Genomic DNA, 6,741 nt, shown 5'->3' on the forward strand with positions numbered 1-6,741 from the left:
TTCCACAGGACACACTCTAGCGACCGATACCATGACGCACAGCCTTGTAGCAACGCGAGGCAAATTTTCAATGTGTCCCTGCATGTGGAGCCTATTCAGATGGCACCTGTCCACCATTAAGCGCTTAGACGAAACTCAACAGGTGTGAAGGAGCTCGCAACGCTGTTGATATCAACGGGGATTTCATCGCTCCAGCAATTCAACGATATGTCATCTCCTATGACATTGGAATCGCACAAGGTTAAGTCCATTACAACTCCATGCACCTAATTTAGTCCCTCTGGGTGTTTTTGAAAACGCGTTTCTCAATGCGTTGCGCTGCTGCTTTCGGGTCATATTTCACTGACGCTATGGCCTTTACAGAAAGTGTAAGCTGAAATGCTACATTGACACAATAGACAGGAGCAAAAGCGGAACAGCAGCCAGCAAGGCACGGGCAGTAAGCGGTTCATCAATAGGTACCGTAGCCTACGAAGAAGGATCATTTGAATGCAAAGCTACAGTTGGGGAAATAAGCTCCCCCGGCCTCCTCTGCAATGCGCGTTGACACTGAATGTGTCCCTCAGTGTTGGTTTCCCTGTTTCACAACCACGTGTTTCGAGCACGTTTGGAGACAATATACATTCAGCTCCGCCAGCTGTGGATCTCGCTGGTACAGGGTACATGGGCAGTAGCAGAAAAAGCTCGTGTTACGGAGGCACCTCTTTAATAAGTGCAACAAGCACTAGGAATTTGTCAAGGCCGGCATATCGGCACATGAAATAGGGAACATGTGACTCTGCAGATCGCGTACAATCCGCGCGAGAATCTTCCGGAAGTTGGCCTTCCTGTTAGGGCGTTGGGGCCGGTCAGCACAGCTCCACATGGAGGCGTTTGGAAAAGCATAATTGCAGCTTCTTTGGAAAGAACGCACAGCTCTCCTATGTCTTAGAGCGAATAGAAACACCTCCACGAAACGCACATATTCTTGAACCATGCTGTGAGGCGCAGTTGGTATTGAGGACGCCGGTGCACTTATTGTTTAATCTGGCAACAGTTTCGACAGAGATCATCCCATCGCCGCCGGCGGTTGGCCCAAGACATCAACCCCAAAGACATTGGAACACTGAGCCATTAAATAATCTAAGGTCACTTCAGGCTATGTGGCGCATACTGCCTGAACGCCGGTGGAAAACGCCCTCAAGAGCAGTTGTCTGAGAAAATGGGGAATTGTCAACGCTATACTCCTTCATACAAATGTGCAAAACTGACAGAGAAGTTCTGGGCGTTGCTAAATACCTGGGAGAAGAATGCGTGCTGGCTCGTCCCAAACACAATCAAGCCTGCTGGGTAGAGCAGCACAACTAATACTGCTGCATTGGGGCTCCACGGAGACTTACAGCGCATGCTCGTCTGAAATGCTCCGGAATCACTTACTACCTGTAGTCCGAACAGTCACAAGAAACCTGACTGTCGAAACTGGATTAACTGCCATACTGCCAGGGATAGAAGCATTGCTAGAACCTCCATCTCCACATTCAGCTCACCACCGGGATGAGCGAGATTGAAGGAAGAATTGAAAACCGCCGCACGCTGCCGATTCACCTCCACAAACAAGCCGTTCAACAGAAAAGGAGAACACTATACTCTAAACAGTTCTAGGTTGAAGTGATGCGATTACAAGGGACATGAGTCAAAACCACTGAGTTGCCGGTCCTTGGAGGTTCAAGCGACGGCGGTGCCAGACAATGCGGATGTGGTACTAACCCTTCAACACACGTCACTGTTCAAGAAACGAATTGGGAAGCAGATTCAAAACGCCTAAAGTTCCAATTGTGGGAGCCTGGGTTGTCAGGGAAATGAGGCTTCCTATGCTATTCAGTCAAAATGCGAAATAGGCTTCCCCAAGAGATAAAGTGCCTCGTATTTGCAAGGAACAAAAAGGGTAACGAAAAGTTCTAGTTAGCGTTGGTATGCTTCATGATCCCACTTGAATCCACTCGCAGCTGACTGCAACAGGTACGCACACCCTTAATGTCATACAAATTAACATTGCACCGACAAGTCCCAAGCAACAATCCGCCAATGTTTGGGATGAACTTTCCTCCTTGCTGTCATTCTTGCTCTCGTGCTTCGGTCTGTCTGATTAAACCACGCTTCGTAACGCATACCTCCTTGATCGCCTGGATAATTAAAAGAATGCCGCATAGAAATATACATGCAAAGTGAGTATTTATCGACAATGTTGAACATTCTCGTGAAACACGCTCTCTCACAGTTATGACGAAACGCGCTCTACCAAGCGAACGAATGCAAGAGGGGAAAAATATGCCGTCGACTGCTATAGCTTTCAAGCCACAAATATCCTTGCTAAGGGCACGAGGGCGCACGGGCCCAGGCAGTATCCAAATAAAGACCCTGCTTGCTTCCCAGCCTCTGTGACCCAGCACAAATTCTATGGTACGCCAGTAAGACTAGCATAGCATCGCATGGCGACAGTGCAGCCATCAATAAGACAACTGTTCAACAGTGGCCAATGGTTAGAGCACTCTCGAATATAACAAAATGGTATGCCTCTGCTCTCCTTATGCCGCTTTTCAACACAAAATATCAGTCACGCGTGGGCGAAAAATCGGTGCAAGCCTCAACGGCCCATTCACTATTACTCAGCATAGATAGGTATCCACTAACAGCAACGCATGGCGCTTTGATGGAATTTGCTTACTAACCCCAGCCTGGTATCCAGACAATGCCTTGTACGTCCTTCGTTCCATCCAGCACGATATCATTCATCTCCGAAGAAATATTAAAGACCACATCCAGCGCCACCACAGCCACAGGATTGTCACGTAAACGTACTCCCGTATGCAGCAATGAAGAACTGTTCCTATATAATGCTGCCGGGCAACACAAATGCACACCTTAGCACGTTGGTTTGTAGCCCAGAGCCTACCACAGGGCACTGCGTCAGCTTACAGCTCTAGGCTGAGCTTTAAAGGGATCATAAACAGGAATGCACGACATGTCGCATGGTTGCCGACAAAGCGCGGGTGCATACTCTACTTACCCTTGGCTTGCGGTAAGTGCACGAGGCAGGAACATGAATTATACTCAAATGCTCTTTCAGATCCACGAATATAAGCAGTGACCTGCTAGATTAATCGACCTTTGTGTGAGCCCATACGTACCTCTGTTTCAGTAAAGGCCCCACCGTTCACGCTCAAACTAATGGTTTGTTTTCTGCCAATGCCGTTTGTTTCCACACAGGCCTTCGCCAGTTGGGCCAGCACATGTCCGTTAAAAGCGGACTGCAATTCGGGAATAGCATTTAGGCGAAACCAGCGTGATAGCTTATCCGGGGGAACTTTTCAAGCCACCCTCGCTGCTGCTCACTTGCTGAGTGGACACCACGGACAGCTAGTTGAGGAAAGGGTCCCTAGCGCTAAACTACTTCAAGCAAGACACAGCAGCCAACGTAGCAACGAACTCAACGTAAGCAACAAAACTCGCAACCACGCAGCGTTAAATGCCTACTTGCTGCACGGCACCGGAAACCAGAGGTGATGAGCGGAGACACAATCAAGCAAAACCGGAAGAGGCTTACAAAAAGCCTTGGCGGGCGTATTGCAATCTACGCACAACAAGCGTTACCTCCATTTCCGTGCCAGTAGCCTTACCGTGTCTCGCCCACAATAACGGAGTTAAGCGCGGATACAGCAGAAGGACCGTTACCTCGAGAACAGTCGGACAATGCAGGTGTTGGCGCAGCCACCCACACCGAATCCCTCGCCTAAATTTGGCACTAGCAGTCTTTGAACCGGCACAGATTAAGATGCACCAAATGCGTGTGCATTTGATTGATTCATTCGGGACATAAGGAACAAAGACGCTTAATGCTGAACCTAAGCAGCTGCGCAAGCGGCTACACTCCAACATGGATAAAGCCAACATCCAGAGATCTTAATAGTGCAGAGACGGACGGTACGCTTTGTAACGCTGGGACGAAACGCAGTGATGCAGTCTAGTGACTTAACGCAAAACCCCTGAGCATCCGCCAAAATCCAAACGTAATATCCGTAAATGCGAAATGACGAAAGCGGCTGAACTGCTGGCACTGAACATCGCACCCCCCATCACGCCATTGCTGCAACTCCACAGATTGGGGGAGGCAACATACCTTCCTAAGGAGTGACGAGGACTTCGAACTTATGGGCTCGCGCACCTGCTACTAGAATAAGACGAGAAATACGAAACTAGCAATTGCTTCACGCGTATATCGGCCGGCGACGAAGACAACTACGCCTGCACAAAACGTACAACCTATGTGACCGAAACAGCGTCGTATCCCCTACGAATGTGAGAGTTCTGCAACGTCATTGTGGTACGATTCAGAAAAGGCAATACCATTCATGTGGCGAAGGCCTTTGCAATAGGGGCTTGCGTGCCTCCTGCGGTCGATGACACCCACCATCTGGTCGTTGACTGAGCCTTCGATGAGCCTAGTCATGACCTGCAGTTCTTTTGGTGCTTCCATTGCTCACAGGCAAAGGCCGTTCCAGTCCGCATTGCTGCAAAACGTTCCCTGCTTAAGGCACCTGTGTAGAAATGTCTCCACGGAGCCGCATTCACAGCGTTCTTTAGGCGGCGTTCGTAAGCATTTATCTTTCTACATACGGGCATGCAAGAATGGTGGTCTAATTCATTTTAGCAGCCCACCTTCTGAGACAATATAAAACGTCGGCGGAAACACTTTTTGAGAACCACTGCGCCATTCCAAGTCAATCTGCGTACGCGCATTTCTTATAGTAACGACATATCATAGATTTCCATGATCTAAGAGTCTTGATCTCAGTTCTAAAATATTACCACACCTCATTTCGTAGAACGAAAACGTTTCATACATTCAGTAATATTTCAGAATGCAAAACGGAGCCAAGCACTGCTGGCAACAGCAAACAGGATATCTATCAGGGTAGCCAATACAGGAATATCACAAATTCGCGAGCCACCCATTGTATGCTGCTCAGAGTGGCACTAGCCCCCGCTAGTAAGTTCTATACGCAATTATCCATATAACGCACTTGCTGAGAAATTTCAAGTCACGGGGGAGCCGGCGCATCAACTATGAGAAAAAGCAAAAGCTTACGCATAAATCGGAGTAGCATTGAATGCAAATAAATTGAACAATTCATTGGCACCAGCTACTAGATGACTCCCACAAAACGTACGAGCTAAACATTCATAGATCCAGCATGGCCTCAATTACGTTTGGTGCGTACTGACAGACGGTTCGCCAAGCTTCCCCGTGGGCGATAGTAGGGACGTAGACCTGCAGGCTTTTGTGGCCTGTCCCTATGGGCCCTAAGATGAGCCGTCACATGCACAAGTAAAGTAATTGTGTGTGGAATGTGGTGTATGGATATATGAAAGTACTACCGCCTTTTCAGGGTCGAGCAGAGGTCGCGCAAGCGCCATCTCACATCCCATAAAGGTCAGGAGCCCCGACCACGCCAACATGTTTCCTGTATTTGCCATACCACAGTGGAGAGCTGCTTTGCAGAAAACAGGCAGACCTCACCTAGGGCAAGCGCCCCTGCTCCCTTCACCTTTCCACTCGCCTGTCGACCCCAACGCTCACGGTCTGATAGCGTACTCAATCCGGGAAAGGAAAAGTTATTTGGCCACCGTTTGTTCTTGCGGCAACTCACTAACATCTAGGCCATGGTCTAACAATTCAACAGGATAATCCTGGAATTCGTCTACTCAAATTTCATGCTGCACGTCTACCAGCTATATTGCTCAACCGTGGTCTCTCTTCCTCAAGCTGCCGCACTTTCTGCAAGCGGTTCCCCTGAATGTATTCTAGATTTTTGGGGTCGCCTACGCATACACATGGAGCACCTTGAACTGCCATCGGCCATCATTATCAAAGCTTCGAATGCGCGGTAGTCAATAACCTGTGTAACAGCAAAACAACCCAAGCACTAGAGCTGGCGAAATACTCTGATACTCGAAGTTTCTGAAAAACACGTCTCCACAAATCTCACCTTCTACGACACGACAATACCCGGCGTTCTCGATGCCTTCAAGAATAAAAGGAGGGTTAAGCATTCCCTTCTGGCTCTAGAACAGGCAGACATCCACGAGTGCGTTCGGCACTTCGGTAGACAAGGTAGGAGGCGACGAGATGATTCTTCATTTGATCATTACCAGCGACAATTTAATAAGCGACTAGGCTCTGACAGCAGGAGCTCGGCTATACACCGAACCATATCTTTTTCGGAGTATGCATGTCATCTGTATGGATAATCATTTTTGAAAGCTCCCCATCCACGCGTGTCGTTTGGCTGTTAACGCAACAAATTTCTGAAGTAACTCGAACTTGCCGCTGTTATACTCACTCTATGCAGAACGGCTAGCATGCGCACAAGCAGTGTAGCACAATGCTGAATAAAATTGATGAGTCTGCACACAAGGGCATTTGAAAACGCAGTCACACAAAGTGTAGATTCACCAATACACTTAGACATCATCGCCAGCAAGTAGAACGCACATACTGGTGCTCAGTGGTGGTAGGTCACACCAGCACTCTAAGAGCGACGCTTTTATAATAAAAACATCTTACCGGAGCACTATAAGCGGCCTAGTAGCCAAGAGGCAAACACGCACGTCCTGAACGGCACAGGAAAGCAAGGGTGCAGGCACAATGGAACCACGGCCAGAGCGTCAAGGATACGCTTAACTAGAGCGTCTTCCGCCCGT

Source organism: Eimeria maxima, genomic scaffold, assembly GCF_000499605.1.
Source record: "Eimeria maxima Weybridge genomic scaffold, Emw_scaff545, whole genome shotgun sequence".
NCBI lineage: Eukaryota > Apicomplexa > Conoidasida > Eucoccidiorida > Eimeriidae > Eimeria > Eimeria maxima.